The sequence below is a fragment of the Equus asinus genome, chromosome 16, assembly GCF_041296235.1.
Source record: "Equus asinus isolate D_3611 breed Donkey chromosome 16, EquAss-T2T_v2, whole genome shotgun sequence".
Classification (NCBI taxonomy): domain Eukaryota; kingdom Metazoa; phylum Chordata; class Mammalia; order Perissodactyla; family Equidae; genus Equus; species Equus asinus.
In genome coordinates this window covers 6,663,594-6,682,912 of record NC_091805.1, presented here as the reverse complement: position 1 = coordinate 6,682,912, position 19,319 = coordinate 6,663,594, and the positions used below count along the sequence as shown (strand labels likewise).

The 19,319-nt window shown below is 45.8% G+C and overlaps 1 protein-coding gene across 2 annotated transcripts in view; it reads left to right on the top strand.

The window, feature by feature from the left end:
- Nucleotides 1–19,319, top strand: part of WLS (Wnt ligand secretion mediator) — a 93,141-nt gene that overhangs the window by 41,017 nt on the left and 32,805 nt on the right. The window lies entirely within an intron of this gene.

Genomic DNA, 19,319 nt, shown 5'->3' with positions numbered 1-19,319 from the left:
TTTCTCTGTTTTATCTTTAGTTTGGATGCCTTTCTGATAGCAATAAATGGGACAGGAGAAAAGAGGCTGAGAGTGTGGAGAACAAGATCCTATTATGTGTGGATGACTTCCTGTTTGTGAAAGATTCAACTATAACAATATTACCTCAAATGTAAGGAAAAGTCAGGAACAGTCCAGTTTTTTCTTTAAACTTTCCTAGAAGGTCTATGAAATTAGTTTCAGCTTTCAAATAATGAGAAGGCATTTTACATTTGGTTGATGAAATCAAAGTTGGGCTTTCCAACATATATATGGTCGGAGTTTTCACCTACCTTTGAAGCATCTTTGAGCAGATAAAATAATCTAAGGACTATATATTTTAAATGACTTTTAGTCATTTGGTGTTAAATGTTTATTCTTTTTAAACTTTTCAATTTAAGGTGATACAGGTTTTAGCTAGGGTTTGAGATCTTAAACTCTCAGAAAGCAAGAAAAGCGTTGACCTACACTTTAAAAGCTGGTCGTTGTTTCATCAGTTCCAAGATTTAATCAGACCGATGCCTCGGGGGGAGGTGATGACATTATAGGGTAATTTATAGTAATAAAAGTGGTTAGAGAATGTGTATATTATATTTGATTATTGAGAAAGAAGATAATTCCATGCATATTATGCAAAAAAGTAATCAACATCTGAAAAAGTAATTTTAAGCAGAATCCTACTTCACCTTTTAAATATAAACATTTTTAAAACCTGCAATTGTCTGGGGCTGGCTCCCTGGCCGAGTGGTTAAGTTCACGCGCTCCGCTGCAGCGGCCCAGGGTTTCACCAGTTCGGATCCTGGGCGCGGACATGGCACCACTCGTCAGGCCGTGCTGAGGCAGCGTCCCACATGCCACAACTAGAAGGACCCACAAGTAAAAATATACAACTATGTACCAGGGGACTTTGGGGAGAAAAAGGAAAAATAAAATCTTTTTTTGAAAAAAACGAAAAACCCCCTACAATTGTCATTCACTGATAAGTTTGAAAAGTAGTAGCCAGGCCAACTTTCAAATGGTGGCAGTTTTAAAACAGTCGTCTGCAAGAGCTGGGAGGGGAGGCCAAGTGAATGAGTCTAGGAACTTATGGATGCTTGGAAACAGGAGTAATTGACCTGTCAGTGAATACCAATTACAAAGTTTGAGCAGACCTATCTGCCAAAATCTATGTTTGGGTCAGTGCTGATTTTTTTCCTGAACACTTCAGAGGCATGGCATTAACGTTTGTCAGGGCACAAACATGGTGCTTCTGTAAAGTCCTAAGGGACATGGGACTTCAGTTTTTATGCCAAAGAGTTAGGAAATGGAGGGAGTGTGTGTAGGCTTAAAAGAGTGTCAGAAAAAAGCCAGCCTAAACATCTGGCCTATGGATGTCTGGTCAATCATTGGGAAAAATGCATGGTTATCTATGGGGTGGGCTTAGATTTTTCTGTAACAGCAAAATCTGTTCTTTGAAAATATCCTCTCGAGGGGGTGTACCTCATTCTTTTGCAAGTGTGTTATCAGTCACTCAATTTATGTATGTATTTGTGAAATACAGATTTGGATTGCTAAAATGGTGCCCACTTGTAAAGAATGTCATTCTGCTGATTACAACTGCAAGTCACATAACCTCAGACTCTCCATGGGGCTTCTTTTGAGGAACCTGGGTGCAGAGATCAAAGAAGGAGGGATTTTTTTTGACATGTCTCTGCCCAGCTTTCAAATTTACTGTTGAAATAGAAGCCCTGAGATTCATTGGCAGAAAGCCTCAAGATGGATGGATCTGTCTTGACTAGTAAATCTAGGATTTTCAGGGGTCTAAAAATCCCTTAGGCTGGAGAAATCTTGGTAAATGGTGTGCAGTGGGGACAGCCAGGATGTCTATTCTGTTCTTAGGTAATGAAGTCATTATGTTTGCCTTGAGTCCTGTGCTGTAGCTGCAACTGTGTGTTCAGTCTCACTTGCTTGTTTCATTATGGCAAATGACTGCGTGAAAAGATGGAATTATTTCTATAACTGACAAGTGATTTTTCTTCTTTAAGACATTTCTGTAAAATGTATTTCCAGTCAAAAGAATAATTAGAATGATATTATTATGCCCAGACAGTTCTTAAGTTAGATGGCTGAGTGTCCTGGAAGAAAATTGCCTGAATTTTTATGAAGTGATTGTGCTCGTTCATTTGTGAGTCTATTATGCAATGTTAGACAGACACCACATGAAGACAATGAGAATAAAACAACGATTTGCTGACTGTAAAAAATAAACTGTCACATTATCCAAAATGATTAGAGATGAATTTATAGAAGGAAGAAAGTCACGGAATCCTTCTATGAATTTATTCTTGGCCATTAACAAGAGTCATGGTTCTTAATTCTATGTTTTCAGATGCCTCTTGGGAAGAAAGCTTAATGGGGCATAGGATTCCATACACCCTAAAACTACACGGCCATGATGGAACAGGCCATTGGTGATATGGTATTGACATGACTGGATTTCCACGCTTTCTTACATAGTCCTCTTTAACAAAGTAGGTTGAAGCAACCACTGAGAAGAAATCTGATTCTACCCTCCCATTCCCTCTTCCACTCGCCTCAAAAAGAGACCTTCTTGATTGTGACCATGTTACAGCCTCTGTTTATAAGAAATGCTTCGGATTGGATAGTTTTTATTGCAGGCTGGTGTCACCAAGAGTTTTAAAGTTACCTTTTAAATTTCTTTACCTACCTCAACCAGCATCAATGTGAGCAGAAAAAAAAACTTCAGACTTTTCCCTATACCCTCCCCTCCTTCCTCCCCAAAAGAGTTGAGGTGGAAATGCTCAAAATATGCCAAAAACCAGGAGACTTAAATGGAGTAGGATTTGTGGTGCTGGGTGAAAGATAGGCGGTCGTTAGCATCTGCGATGAGCTTACGTGGCCAGTCCTCTTTCTTCTTATGGAGTCGTGTGCCCCCTTCAAAACAAAGCGAGAACCTAGAATTTGCTAGTATGAATCAGTCTTACCTACTGACTTGGGATAGGAAGAAACTAAAATCATGGAAGAAGACCGTATTTTGATGATTAAGCCAGGATAGTGAAGATTAAGGACTTCGTGTCTGTTTGCTTTCATTCATTGATGATCTTTGCCTTTGAGGGACTCTTCAGGCATGACTTTGGAATGAACCATTGTGAACATGTTTGTATTGGCAGGAGCATAAGAACCTCTGGCTTTGTTTTCTTTGGGTGTGACAATTGGTAAGCTCATTTCTTGGACAGCATCACTAGAAAGCTCTCTGGATCTCTCTATCTGTCTCGATGGTTTTGTGTTCTGTTATGTATTTCCAAATAAAAAAATCCAATTGGGAAATAGTTGGGCTCCTCCAAAACCTTCCCAAGACTTTTTGTTTTATTTAATGTTTATAATTTGTTATATCTCGTCCCTCCTACTTCCTTCTAGTCATCTATTGGCTTACTGGTCAATTTAGCAGTGGAAAGTAGATTGCATTGGGTTGGTCTCTAGTCTTAACAGAACACCTATCTGTGGTGTTGAATAATTCGGAGGAGTAATTGTTACTAAACATCAACCATGTGCTGCAGACTTTGGGCACTGGAAGGAACATTAGAATGCTGCTGTCTAATAATCTTCAACCAGGAGGCCTATAGGTAGAGTTCAAAGGCCAAGTGAGCCCCCTGATGTTCTCTATAAAATTTCAGTCATATTTACTTAAGGGCATTTTTGGAGTAAGAGGGTTTGTGGTTTTTGTAAGGTTTTCAAATGGGTGCTTGACTCAAAAATGTTAAAGGACTAATCCTTCAATTTACCCGATGAAGAAACCTTATACCCAGTGATACTTGCCGACTGTAGCACAGCTGGCTGGAGACAGAGCAGGCTCTCTTAGCTGTACATCAACCGTGTAAGTGGGTGGATGGTACATAGCAGCAAGTACACTACCATAGACAGGTTGGGGAATACTTCTACTGAACAACAGCCTCCAATATTCTTGGACAAAAGTTGCACTGGTCTTTCTAAAATGGTGTATTTTCTATTTCTTTAAAAATCTCTTAATCTGTAGTTCAGGGAATGTAGTGCTGTCTAGAATCTAGACTTAGGAGGTAGGCTGGTCCTGTTTATAGCGCCACAGCTGCAGATCACCCACGTGTCTCACTTCCTGCTCTGAGTTTAGAATATAAATGAGGAGATTCTCTTTGCATCCATAACAAGTATATCCTGGTTACTAAAATAAAAGCTTGGTGACATCAGTGAAAAATGTCAACAGCAGAGCAGCCAGCAGCACCAGATTCCTTAGCAGAGCCCCCAGTATATGAAAGGTGTTTTTGCCTGCACCTCCTCTTCTACCTTTGGGGACTCTTGTGAGCACTGAAATGCTAGTCAGCCATCACATAGCTCAGGTGAGACTATTTTATGGGGAATCATACTTTTATTTGGGGTAATGTAAGAAAGTGTTATGAAGTAAAATTGTTTTCTGGGTTGTGCTTTTCAAAGCAAAAGAAAGTTAGTTGGGGAAGAAAAATCCTCTGTTAATCAAGGCAGAATTCTACTTGCAAAAGTGCCTGCAGGGACTCTGCACTGGAAAAAACCATTTCCTTCAACATCTACCCACTGTCTACTCACTCACCCTAGAAACGGTTCCAGTTCCCCTTTGACTTTAGTAAGTTACTGCTAACGGCGTTAGTAGGAGAGGTAGCATAATTCTTTAAAGGAAGAAGGTTTTTTAATCGTTCTGGTCTAGGTTGTTTCCTAAAATAATTGTCCAATGAGTCTGTCTTTCGTGCCTTAGTGGTTATTCATCTTATGACCACAAAGGAAAGCCCAGGCCTGGCCTAACATGCAAGATTCTACCTTCTTTAACAGTAAGGGTTGGGGGAAGATGGAAAAGGTTTAAATTTAGTATCTTAAGAAAAGTTGCTGTCACATAGAAAATAGTTCTAATAGTTGGAGTTCTTCAGCAATGAAAAGGCTGTCTCTTGAAGTAGTAAGCAGCCTGTCACTGATAGTAATCAAGCAGAAGCTGATTGAGGGGAATCATAATGATGACGAATGACCGTACTGATAGCTTGCATTGGGTGGTAATTTCTTTTCAAAAGACTTTTGTACCAGAGATGCTGGTGCTTGTCTTTGTCGCCAGCCATTTGCTTTGGCCTCATGTCGCTTTCTTGCAGAACTTGCCTACGTCTCCTCCTCAGAGTGTGGGCTTCCACCACACCTGCTGAGTGGGCAGCTGGCCCCACGATCAGTCCCCTGGCCACAGCTGATTGGATTCAGATGGGCCCTTGACCCAAGGGGGAAGAGTCAGATTCTCTCTTAGAGGAAATTGGGATTCAGTATTTCTAGGCCCACTTTCATTGGCATTTAAACTGGAAGGTCCTGAGGGCCACCTGAGCAGCCATGATGCACCACATTCAAGGAGGAGCAGAGAAAGTTGATTGGCAGAGTGGGAAAACCAGATGCAAAGAGGAAAGTGGAGATGAAGGACCATGGCGTGTACTTATGATCAACTGCACGTGCTGACTTTCTTCCTGACGGCTTTCTCTCCCTGGTTCCAGTCCTTCAAGTTTGTCAGCACTTTTCTGCCCCTAAGTTTCTTGAGATACCCTTGTATCCTTCCCACTAATTTCTACTTAAACTGGTGTGGGTGAGTTTCTGTGACTTGCAACCAAATCGTATCTGGTTAAGACACCTTTACTCTTATTTCGTCTGATCAGCTCAACAGTTCTCCCTGTCATAAAGAGGAAACTGAGGATGAGAGAGGTCAAATGGCTTGTCCAAAGTCTCCCAGTGGGCAAATAGGGGGTTTATAAGGGAAAATGATCTTGGGACTCCAATGCCTTGATCCCACCCTGAGTCTGTGGATAGTGCCCTGGAGTGGCTTCCTGTTCTGAGTGGGAAATTACACTAGATGACCACTAAGGTCCCATCCATTCCGACTCTCTTTGCTGAGAGTCCATGACTCACTTAAGATTCTTTGGCTCTATAAAAACCTCATGAGTGTCCCTTTGCCTTTGTAAATATATGACATCAGAGACCCTCAGGTGTGAATCATTTGAGAAGATGCTGTTCGGTGGGGATGGACGCCCCTTTGTTAGTGGGTGAGCTTAGTGTTGAGATGAGCAAGTTTTCTTGTATTTTATTTTGTTATGTGTTACTGTGTGTTCAATTCTAGTCCTTGGGTAGGCAGACAGGGTTGGTGTACTGGAAGTGTATTTTTAGTCTGACATTAAAAAATGTATCATAGACACCAACACAGGAAGCAGTTTTCAGGTGAGTCAGTGTAGAAATAACCTCAAAGAGTTTTCATAAAGGGATGGTGGATCTTTTAATTTAACAGTCCGGCTTCTGAGGCCCCTTCCCAACCTCCTTCCTTCACTCAGTAGTCATTTATTAGGCTTCTACCATGTGCTGGCATTTTCTTCACTCAGGACTTAAGATCCAGAGGTAAGTCCCTATCCTTCATAACACAGTTTCAGAAAACCTCCTGGTCCTTCCTTGTTGACTTCTCTCTGTCCTGCAAGACTGAGTTCTGAGGGCAGGTACGGATCTTGTTCATCTTTGTGACCCCATGCTCAGCACGGTAAATACTTGAGATGTTCTCAGAAGAATGAGTTAGGAGCTCACAGTCCAGTTCAGAGAGAAAGAAACAAAAAACAACACCAGTGTGTTCAGTGCGAAGAGCCCAGAGTATTCCGTGAACATAGAGGGGAAATGATTAACTCACTGAGAAGGTAACTTTTAGTTGAGTCTTGAAGGGTGGAGTCCTAAAGGAGATGCTGGAATTGGTGACTGTCTGCTCTCAACGGCAAAGAAACAGTCCCAGGGGCAGCCTGAGTCTGTTCTGGGAAGCCAGTGTTTGGGCAAATTCCTGACCTGCCACTTATCGATCATGTGACACCTTTGCTAAGTTTCTGAACTTCCTTGTACTTCATTTTCTTCATCTATAAAATAGAGATAATAGTAGCACTGCCCTTATAAGACTGTTTGAGGATGAAACTAGAATAATGCATATGAGGCTTTTGCGTAGTAATTGCTTGGTACATAGTAAGTGCTTAATGAAGGTGAGTTATTATTATTCTTGGCCTTGAGCAGAGAGGAGGAATGTGAGTTCTGGAGAAAACGTAGAAGCCCCAGAAAGGGAGGCGGCAGGCTCAGGTGTACAAAACAAGGACCTGGGTGGATACTGGCCACGGCTTTTCATTTCTGCAGGACAGTGGTTCATAACTGTGGATCAAGGACCTTGACCTTGGGAGAAAAATGTGCATAGGCCCCATTCACATATTTTGTATTCGTATTTCAACTGAAGTTCTGAAAATCATCCATGCGATTCAGAGGTTTCTGAGTCTCAAGGTGAGAGCTGTGACTTCATGGTATAGGTGGACCCATGAGTGCCAAATCCGTGTTGATCGGCGCTTAAACAACTGGAGAACACCCTGAAAGAGAAGATGTGGGAACTTCGAGCATCCTTAGGGGATTAGGCCCACAAGGCATGATTTAATTATATTTGACTGTAAACATATTAACAGGTAACTTAAATGTTTGGGAATAGATTAAGAATTCAAGATGGGGGCAGAGGTACCTGGGAGACAACCTCTTGGAGCTCTGCAAACTGAAATTACTGAAGTTAAGAGACTTTTCCATGGTCACCTGGTTTGCAGATGAGAAAGTCAGGACTTAGACCCATATTTTTCCGCTGTGAAGTAACATGTTGTATGCAAAGGGCAGTCAGCCATTTGTTAGGCTGTAGAAGAATTCCATATTGGAGAAAAAAGATAAGCTCCCAAATGACAGAGGGGGCAGACGGTGAGTCGCCTTAATGGCCAGGTTAAGAAATTCGGAGTTTGATCCTTAAGAAAAGGAATTGGAAATCACACATCTAGTGCTGAAATGAGATGTGGAATTCAGGATTTGAGACTCGTAGCTTGTCCTTTGAATTATACAGCGGCTGGAAATCGCATTTCTCTTTTTTCCATCTGGACTCCTCGCATGGTGGTATTCCCAACAGGAGGGCATCTGTGAACTTTTTAATGGGAGACGTCGTAAAGCTGAGTTAGGGCTGTGTTCCCACAGGCTGGCTTCGGAGGCAGGTAAAATCTGACTCGTCTTTTGCTTTTCAGCTACAGACACAGCCATCGCTGCCACCACCAGCTGAGGGACTCGGAATCGAGGGGTTGCCAGTAATTGTGGATTTAAGTCACAGAGGAAAAAGATAAGAGGAGAGCAAGGCTGGTTTTTCCACAATTAAATGCTGCCTCTCGGGCTTCTCTGACGGCAGGAATCCAAGAGGTCAGGAACCACCAGCCGTATTATTTTTCTCCCTGGCTGCCTGCTCTCATTTGTATCCCCTCCTCATTCATGGGAAGGAAGAAAAGGTGGGTTGGAAACAAAAAGCTTGTTCTAGCCTACTTTTTCCTCCACGAAACTTGTCGGAAACAAAGCTGTCTCGTGAAACAGACGGCATTTCTTCTGGTAGCCGGCTCTTCCTGCCAGTGGCATCACAGATATATTTGGGGGGGGGGGCGGAGAAACCATTGTTGAAATGGACTATTGTCCTTTTATAATTATGACAGTGTTTGTTCTCAGGTACTGCCATGGCCTCTGGTATTTTTGTATTTGTAACTGTTTTACATTAGTCAAACTCAAGTTTTCATCCCTTGTCACTGCAACTCCGTTATAAGTGCCCTGAGGGCAGGAATTGTTTTATCGTTCTTTGTTTTGGCCGCAGTGCCTCCAATGTGGAAGGCAGTGACGCAGCTGGTGGTGTTTTAGATGTCTGCATTCTTGAAATGTCAGAACTGGAAGGACCTTATTCGTCACGTGACCCGACTTCATTATTTAATGAAAGAATACAACACGTAAAGCAACGGACTCAAATCGAACAGCTAATTAGTGGCTTTCCTCCAGCAAGAAACGGGTCTCGTAGCTCTCCTAACTTGTGACATAATGGGAACAAACTTGAGCTGTGGAGTCAGGCGAGCCTGGGCTCTTATTTGCCTCTGTCCCACACTAGCAGGATGGCCATGGACCTCAGTTTCCTCATTCTGAGATTTGTATCTGGCCAGCATCTGTGTGTGGCTAAAAATGTCTGTACATAGTAGGCACTCCAAACTGTGAGCCTTTAGGAATCATTGTTTTATTTCTTTCTAAAATACAAGACCTCCTTTAGGAAAAAACTCACATTTTTGTGATCTCTTCAATATCAGAAAATATAGCCCGATTGCTCTTGGTGAGAAGAACTTAGGAGGGAGAGCAGGCTAATAGGGCTCTTAGGGGGATGCAGTGTAGAATGGACTAGAAACAGAAACTGGTCCTGTCCACAGGAAATAAGGGTCACAGATACGATGCCTTTGTCTGTCAGACACCCCTCAGTGGGAAGGAGTTGGGCTAAGCAGTTGGTAACCGAGCACCTACCATCCTGGGCGGGAGGCTAGAGATGTGGGGTGGCGGGGAGATGAACAAGTCAACAGGCCCAACTTGCTTCAGACATGATGGGAACGTAAATGACGGTAAGTCATGCAATGAGAGAGGGGGCAGCTGGGACTGAGGGAGAAGCAGGCAGGAGGCCCATGGCCTCTAGACTTCATGTTCTGGGGCATGTTTGTGGAGAGATGCATTGAGGGAGAGACAGAGGCAAAGCGGGTGCCAACAACACCTGAAAGGAAAGGGAAGCCTGAGGTAGAGAGCTGGAGGGAAAGAGAGGATGAGGGAACCAGCCCAACACTCCAGTGAGCACCTTTTATCCAGAGAGGGGCAGTGGCCATCTTCTGGGGCTCCACCAAGGGTCGTGGTTTTTGATTATGCTTCCTTCTCTCTCTCACGCGGACACACATGGCTTCTCCACCCTCTTTGTGGTGTCATGAATGTGTCCAGCTCTGGAAGCCTGGGCAGCAGCCAGATATTGTCCCATTGCCACCAGGAGCACGAGTTCAGGGAATGCCGTGGCTGATTGATCAAGGGGAGGACCTGATCTGCCAATAGAACCCCAATCTCGAGTGCAAGAATTCCCCACATGAGCTGTACGAAACAAATCCTCTGTGTGAAGAACGCTGGCCTGGCTCCAGCAATAACACAGCTGTTGAAACAGCTTAGTCACCAGGGCGATGGAGGTGGCGGGGCGCGGGAATGCAGGGCTGCAGCGATCTGACATTTCTCTGGCTGGCAGCAGCCCTGAGAGCCAGCCCCCGTCTGTGGGAGAGCTGCAGAGGGAATCTGCTTCCCATCCACAAGCATTCCCTTGTTCCTTTTGAAGCCCAACCATAATCCCCTCCCTGGAGAGGGCAGACTGAGGAGGGAAACTGAAATGTTTTCGGACCAGGAGAGGAAAAGAAATGGTTTGCTTCTTTCAGACACCTGGTTTCTCCCCCTTAAAGATCCAGGTTTATTTCCTGGATAACTTTTTTTTCCTGCTCCAGGCAAGGCAGAGTGTAATTTAGATATGGGGAAGGAGAAAATAAAAACGCTCATATGTCTTGTCTAGAAGATGTAGTGACTTTCTTAGCTTGCAGGTGTCCAGGTGATGTGTGACGTTAAGAGGGCATGTCCTGGCCCTTCTGCCTGATCTTGCGTGGAGCCGTTAGCAGCTTCATCCCCAGAGCTCTTGTCTGAGGGACTCTGGGCAGATCTGGGCAAATCCTTGGCTGGTTTCATCAGGATTTGGAGAAGGCTAATAAACGGCCACAGAGTGACCCTATCCTTTTCCAGCTCTTTGAAGAACTGACCTTTGTGTTTCCTCTTTCTCCTGGACCTCTGCACGGTTTGTTCTGGAAGTTGTTAAGTTGAATTAGCCACCCCTTCCTCTCAGGTTACTGTATGGGAATGTGGCTGTCAGTCTGTGAACTCGCCGTCGTCTATTTTTAGATTCACTGTGAATGAAGCTCTCCTCTCTAATTGCATTCAGAGAGAGAGAGAGGCAGGTAGATTTTCGTAACCATCAAATCAGCTGTTCCCAATGCTGTGGGTCCTGCCGGGGTCCTGGGGGGAGATCAGAGAAGCTGTTCCCCTCCCTCAGCCGTCAGGTTTGTTTTCTCTCCACATTTCCGTTGATTCTGGTCAAATGGGGAGGAGCTGTTGCCACACTGCTTTCCAGGGTTCCAACACCTGCCAGCGTGGATGGTTCTGATTTCTGTAGCTTTGTTAGGAAAAGAGTTGTTCCTTGTTAAGTTCAAATTCCTTGGAAAACAGGGAAGGTCCTTTTGGTGATATTTTCTATGAGATTAAAGAGTCTAAAGCCTGCTGGGAACTATGTAAGCACAGTGGGCCTCAGTTTCCTCTAGATCCCCCCATCCCCCTCCCAGTCTGCCTTTCACACATCGGCCAGAGCTCCTTGCTTAAACATCCTCCTGAATAAAATGATACTGCATCCAGAGCAAGCTTCTTCCCTTCGCCACTAGACCCCTCCTGCCCTCCAGCCTCGTCTCTTCTCTCCACTCCTTCTCCCATTCCCCACCATATTGAATTAGTTGATTTCTCTGACTGCACTACACTATTTTGTGCTTCCGTGACATTTTACACACACAGCTTCCTCTGCCAGTAACTGCTTCTCCTACTTCGTTATCTAGTGGACACTTACTCACCCTGTGATTCACAGCTGAACATCATCTCTTCTGGATGAGGTGATCCAGAAGATCATACATTCCGTCCTACGTTCCTTGTCTCCCTTCCTAGCACTCTTGATGTCTTCGTGTTGGCTGTATACTTTATATTTACTTCTAATGTAGTACTACCCACATGGGATTATATTTATTTATGGCTATGCCTGCCATCCCCACCCTACTGTGAACGATTGAGGGCAATGACTTTGCCTTGTATGTCTTTTTTATTCCCACTATTGTGCATGGAAACTCGAAGGTGCTTAAAAATATTTGGTGAAGGACTGGATGGTCCATCTAGCATTAAGGAATTTGGATGTATATTGATTCCATCTTGGTGGCAATGTGAGCCGTTATGGCTTCTCATTTCCTGTTGGGCTTCTTTTCCAGTCATGGTTGGAGTAGACTACCAGAAATGTGACCTGTTACACCACATCTTGTACCCAGTGAGTGCTGCACAATTTCCCTTCTCTGGAATCTCTTGCCAATAGTTCCATCTATTCTTTTATCCCTGTAGACTTGGACAGACATGAAACACACCTAAAGGCCCACTCTTTCATTGCTCTACCTAGCTGAGACTCTAGACCAGGTCAGAGAACTCTTTGGTTTCTAGCCCTTGTGGTTACATCCTGTCTCCTCCTTTGCCCCTACTAGCGCTCTCAAGCAGAACACTAGCATAACCCCATATTATAATTCAGATGGAGAGGACAAAGGAGACAATGCCTCCCTCAGGATCACTTCCCTTAAAAGCTCCCCTTCCAGCCAGTCCCGGGCAACAGGCACGTTGTTCCCTGATGGGACCGTTGGGTCAAATTTGAGGACCATCCTTTTTTCAAGGGGTATGCGTGTGCATGTACGTGTGTGCGTGTGTGTGCGTATGTGCCAGGGTAGGGAAGGGAGGCAGGCAGTGGGGAAAGAAAGTGAGTGCCACGAAAATAGACTTCACCAGTGTGGTACAGAGGTGATGGAGAGACTGGGGAAACTTTGGGTTGTAGGAGTATTTGGAGGAAGAAGGACGATGTTTATTAATTTGGCAAATGCTTAGCGAATGTCTCTTGTGTACAGACATGGGTAGTAGAGCTGTGAACAAGACAGAGGCAGTCCCTGGCTTCTGGAGCCTCGCAGTCTGAGCGGGAGGTGGGTAGGGAGAGAGATAAGGTGAGAATTCAAGTGGCTGTGCTGAGGTTGGGTAAGTGTCACAGTGCTGGACGCACAGGGCACTGTGGGAGCCACAGGAGGGGCACTCCATCAAGCTTTAGTGATGAGGGAAGGTGGGAGTGAATCTGGAATTCCAGAAGATGAGCAGGAATTGGTCTGGTACGAGTGAGGGGGGGCCAAGCCCTGTCTGCAGAGGACTGTCTGCACCCCAGAGGACAAAAGACCTTTTGTAATTCACCCTCTCGAAGGGGGCACCTTTAAAAACTTGGCGTGTTAGCAGGGACCCTGAATGGAGGCGGCAAGTGTAGGAAATCTTGAGTGACAGCCGTAAAATAGCAGTCAGTGTTTACTGAGCGCCTGCTGTATGCCAGGGCTGTGCTGAGTGACTCACACATGCTTTCTCTTATTTCTCACTACCATGGGAGATGGACACTACTGTTATGCCAAGTTTATAGGTAGAGAGGTTCAGGGATGTGCCTCCTGTTGCTCAGGCACCAGGTGGCCATGATCCCAGGCCATTTCTCTTCCAAGGCTGGAGGCAGGAGGTCGGGCCACATTCGGGGTGACCAGCTTGGGTGGCAGGAGTAGAGAAGGATCCATGAGATATGAACCTGGGATGCTAACCAGGAGCCAGATCTTGGTCTTTTATGCCATTTAAGGCGTTTCAGCATTAGAAGGAGGATAATATAAAGGCCTTGGAAGAATTGTAGAATTCATCTCTCTGGCTACGGTGTGAAGGACAGGGGCCCATGTGTGAGTCCTCTAGGCCTGAGATGGGGGTGGCCTTGAGCAAGGGGAGTGCAGCGAGGGGCATGGGATCAACCTGCAGCACGTGATGAGCAGAGAGCGTTGACAGGCTTGGGTGGTTTGCCTTTCTGAACTGTGGACGCAGAGTCATCCCCTGGAAGTGAGCATGCCGATGTGAAACTCAGGAGGGAACTCTGCACTGGAGAAGGTGACCGCCGTCCAAGTGCAGATGAGACCCCTCAGGGTGAGTGCCCCGAGTTGGAAGGGGAGAGAGCTGCTCTACAACCTGGCGGACGCCAACAGAGGTGGTCGGTCTATATTCTGTGGCCCTTGGATTCACGTGTTAACGAAACAGTTGATGTCCTGCCTACTTGTCCAAATGGATAGCCTTTAAGCAGCACTGTAGGGTACAACAGTGATGAGTAGCTATTTTCTAACGAGAAGATGTCACTTGGCAAAGGGCCTGATGTGAGGAATGGTCTCCGTTGTCCTAGTCGTGTTTCATAGACAGCCTACTTCAACCAGGGGACACTGCTTCAGAATACAGAAAGGGACCATTTTGATGATGCTTGGAAAAGTGTCTTCTTACTTGTGGAAAGAATTTCTCCACAATGCAAATACTTGACATGATGGGGGGAAAATGAGAGAGGTGATGTGAACTAAACCCAGGGTGGTTTGCAGAATAATTGTACTCATTCATTTTGTGCCTGCTCACACCCAGGCCTGGAGGACATCTTCAGAAAACAGCCAGGACCAAATTTATAATTAGCTGAGTCCATTTTTGCCAGACCTAACCATGGATACAGGACAGGGTTGGTTTTGTTATTTCCTTAATTGAACGCGTCAAGAAAATACAAGCCAGGTCAGAGAGGGTTTAATCGGGGCAGGAAGGCTGGCATAAATAACCCCAGATTATATGTCTGCTGGAGGCTGGGAGGAGGCTGGTCCGCACACTCTCCTTCTGAGGTCACCCAAACAGACCCCGGTGACCGGCTGCTCCCCTGTGGAACGTGGGGATACATATGAGTATTTTGAAATCTCTTTAATTTTTTTCCCAGGGCAAGAGCCCAGGAAAATCAAGGTTTCTCAGGGAACCTAAAAGTCTTTGACAGCCATCAAATAATTCTTTATTTCCTCTTAATGTAATTTGCCCTCCTCCTTTTCCCCTTTGTTTCCAGCTAATTGATCAACAATATAACCGAACAGTCCTGGGACTGGTTGGAAAGAGAGCCAGTATTTTTAAGGGCCCCGAACTCGTTGTCCTCTCCTGCCTGGCAAATCCCCATTTCAAAAAGCGTAAGTGAGAAGCCTTCTGATGACTCGGCTTCCTCAATGAAGCCTCATCTTTCATCACTTCACCCCCCTCAGGGACCGTTCTTATATTAAGCAGCTGCTCTAGGTTTCTTGGGGGTGCTCAGAGCCTTTTAGAGCTGTTTGTCTGCACACCATTTTTGGCTTCCTCGAAGGCCTTGCTCTCCTCTCTGGCTTTCCGTGTATCTTCCGGAAACCGATTGGCAAAGGGTTTTTCTCTGATGGGACAGTACAGTTGAATTAGTACAGAGATAAATGCTTCCTACGGGGGTGACTGGTCGATACTTCCGCATACGGGAAGGCACCGATCTTTCCACCTGTAATGATGCTCTGCAGTCTGGGTCTGCTCCTACAGAACCCTGGAGCACAGGTTTCCTCCCGCAGAACAGGATGGAAAGAAGTGTAAAGAACCAGAGTGCCTTTCCACACCTCCCTTCCTAGGATTTTGCCAGTGAATTGTCCACCCAACCAAAATGCGTCTCTGCCACCATTTGAGAAACGTGAAGTTTGGACAGCCCACAGGATAGCAGAGCTGCTGGTCTGGGACAGGTGTGGGAAGCCATGCATTTCAAATCCATAAATGCCCTATGCTGATACCCTTACAACTTTACCCCATGGAACTGGTGAAACAAGTGTCCTGGTTTTATAGGGAAGATTCTCCAGGTGCCAGGGGTAGCCTTGGCCTTCCCGCCTTTCTCCAGGGAGTTCTGACTGGATTCTTCACTTGCATTATCTCGGGGGGTTGGCGGGGGCAGGAAGGGGAGTATTGCCCATGCACTATCCCAGGAGCCATGAAACCGGTGTTTACTACATACAACGTAGTCATCAAAGGTGAACTTTTTCCCAGTCCATTGGAGGCAGAAGAGAAGATGATTCAGGCGGGCGACTTCACAGCTTTCCTGGCTTCCTCTGCCTAGTGCCTTGCTGTTTCTGAGTTTTGTGTTCCGGCTTTGGATAGGGGTTCATAGTGGGAAGTTCCGTGTTTCTGAAACCTGAGAATTATTTTGTATTAAAGGTAGATATAAGACTTTCACTTCCCTAATGAAATGATAAAAACAATAACTAACCTTCGTGCTTTTCTGCACTGTTCTAAGCATTTTTCATGTGGTAATGAATCTAATGATCCCCAAATCCTAGGAGGCAAGTCAGTTCCATCAGGGTGAGGAAGCTGAGCGTCTGTCTTGGGGGGTGATGTCACAGTCCAGTGAGGGAAGGTCAGAGGGCCACTTAAAGTGGCCAGTCTCCCTGTGGTCTCTGTTGTTTATGTAAACCATGAAAGACAGCAAAAGGCTTTAGGACTACGGGCCATGAAGCCCTAGAAGCTTGAGTCTCATGACTCCAGGGGTGAGGCTTTCCGAGTCTTGACTTCTCCACCCCACAGACAGGAGTGATAACACCTGCCCAGGAAGTAAGCAGGTGACGGTGAGGGTTAGGCAGAGCACGTGATAAATTTCACCAACAGGCGCAGAAACTGTAGCAAGAACTTCACTTGACAGTGAAATGGAAAGAACGGTGGTATGGCGAGCAGTTTGAAAGGTGTCCCCTCCCAGAGTGACTCAGGTTGTCTGTTGTTTTATTAGCCGACCTGCGCAGAGATTTTGTTTCATTTTGTTTTAGTTTAGTTTTTGTTTTTAGTGAATTAGTTACTGACATTTCAAAATAGAGAGGTGTTGTATAACAATCTGAATTTCTGGCTTCTCTTGAAAAAAGCAGGTCTGGGAAGGTGGCCCTTTACTGCCTCCTGACGGTCATGGGCTGGAGCTGAAAGCAGCTGCCCCCAAACCCAGCCTGTCCCTGATCACACCTGCAGCTGGGGCAGAACCCTGACCTGAGCCCAGGGCCCCGGGCTTCCAGCTCCGTGCTGCTGGGTCAGACCACACTTCTCCAGGCAGTTTTCTGAAATGCTGCTGGGTAGGTTTCAGCAGTTCTTCCCTCAACGCTCAGATTAGAGAGTTCCAGACATGTTATCAGCCATGCTTGCAGCCTCCAGGAGCACTGCGTATTTCTCTCCTGTGGACAGCTGCGAAGGGTGTTCAGACAGCGTTGAGCGGCCTGTTGCGTGCAGTGTGCTTGACCCTTTTGAATTTTACTGTTTGTTTTCTACCAACAAAGGCAGTAGAGGGGTGTGGGGCTCTGGAGTGATCCAGACCAAGCATGAGGTCCCGGCTCTGGAACAGACTAGCTGTGTATTCTTGGGTGATGTACACAACCTCTTATTCGTGGGATGGGCGTGCGGACCGAAGGAGAGAATGTTTACATGGAGACTTCGTTTTTATTAAAGACTTATGTATTCATATTTGGTGACTAGTTTGAGGGGCTTCTTTCATCACAAGTTCACCAGTTTTCTTTAAGCAATACAAAAAAGAGGGTTGTCTTTTAAAACAATGGCAAAAGAGTCATCTCTCTCAGGTTACCAACAACAACATGACTTTAGACAAGTTTCTTAATATGTGAGGACCTCAGTTTACTCATTAATCCAAAGGAGATATCCACGCCCACTTCATAGGGTTATTGGGAAAATTAAACGAAAGTGTAGAAGTCTCGGGCTTCATATGGAGTGGTTGTGCATGAAAACAGTGTTTAAAATGTTTGTTTTTAACAGCATATTTTGAAACAGTTTAGGGATTCCCAACGCAGGAGAATGACTCTTAAAGCTCCAAGCAGGCCAGGAGGGAGCCTGTCTGGATGCCTCTTTCCCTGAGGCACCGGCTTTGAACCAGCCCCACCCCTAACATTTGTGGGGCTCAGGGCAAGTGTACCTGTGAAGGCCTGGCTGCCATATGTTTGCATATTTAAAGGTGATCGATCAGGCCAATAAACTGAAACCAAATAAGTTCTATCAACCAATTGTAACAAATTGACCTTCATAATGAACTGGAAGGCCAGGTTCGAATTTAGGATTCTTAGAATTCTGTGCCAAAATGTGACCGACGAGGGAGTGTGGGCCTCTAGCTGCCTTTTTCCCCATCCATCCTGTACAGAGAGGGCCTTGGTGCCCATGCAGGGACACCCTAACTTGCCCACCCCAGTCTCTGTTCAGATCCTCTTACAAACAGCAGCCTTTTGAGCACTCCTGTGCCCAAGGGGGCATGAGTGGTTGTGCAGTTCCCCTTGGAGGCCAGATCTGGGGAAGAGGCCCCCCCAGGCCATGGAAACAGGCTCAGAGCTGTCTGGGTGGGGTATTCTGGGGCCCTGAGTTCCTGGAGCATGGTCTGGAAGTGGAAGAAGTGGTTAGGCTCTGGGTGAGCACATCCCCTTCACTTCAGAGTCTTCTTGTCCAGTGAGGAAGGGAACAGCTGGACAAGGACCAGACATAGCGGGACCCTTTAAAGTGTGGGGCCCAGTTTAGGGGCCCTTCCTGTCTGTGGCTCAGCCCAGGGCTGCTCTGAGCCCTAGTGCTCCAAGGAGCACAATCTGTGAACTGATGACTTCTTTTACAGCTTTTCAGATTTGTACTCTTGAGTCCTGTGGTTCTGGAAGTGCCCTTTCAACAGAGTTCAAAGTCCCACTTCCTAATCCCAGTGCTACAAATAAAAAGGATGCACCTTGGGGCCTAATGCTGGAGCTCTGGCTAGTTCTTTCTGTTGATCCCTGAGGCTGCCGAGCGAGGAACAGTTGTAGCCATCCTGGCCCCTGACCAAGCGGAAATACAGACTCTGAGCATGGCTTCCGCCAGGCTGAGTGTCCCACAGTTTCTTACACAGACTCTTCCGCATTTTCAGCCTGGGGTCTCTGTACTGCCTGGTGTCCTCAAGTCCAGAGTCTGCCCTTGGACTGTGCGGAGATGGAAAGATATGGAGTACTGGGAGTCCACTGATTCTGTGTACAGACTTTGACCCTGTCACCCTATTGTCAGTGCCATGCCTCACTTCTGTCTTCTGCAACACCTGCTACTTTCAAATTCTGAGTGGCTTGGGGGTCTACTGGGCGTGTTGGCTCACTTTTCCAGAATATCCCTCTGTGGGAGTTTAGGCTGTGCCCATCGCTGTGGCTGTCAGGAAACCCTACTTCATCTGTTTTTCATCTGTAAGAAAATTGTTGAAATCTCTGGTCTGCTCATGTCTCTACAATTTTTTCCCCTTGTGATTTAACAACCGTTGTTTTCCTTTTCTGTCTTTTTTGTGGAGTTTCAGGAGGGAGAGGAGGAAAACACAAGTGGTCAATTCACCCTGTTTAACTGAGGATTTAACTAGTACTGATACAGTAGCAGGCGCCGATGTTCACTGAGGCCTTTCTCTACATCAGAATGGCCTCAGAGCCCTTCTTTGTCCATCATTTCTTTCTCTTCCTGGATTTCCTCAGAGAATCAGGGATTCACCACATTGTCCAGGGGGGTTCCAGCCACACTGGGTCAGTGGCTAGAAAAGCACTAATTTCCCAGACGGTGGATATTCTTAGCTGTTTCCCTTGTGACCTGTACCTATATGTGTCCACAGGTTCCAGAGCCTAGAATTGAGCTCAATCTCATAACCCCGGTGGGAGCTGGCTCTCTGATCACTCTGGAAATGTGGTCTGTGCTTTTTTCAT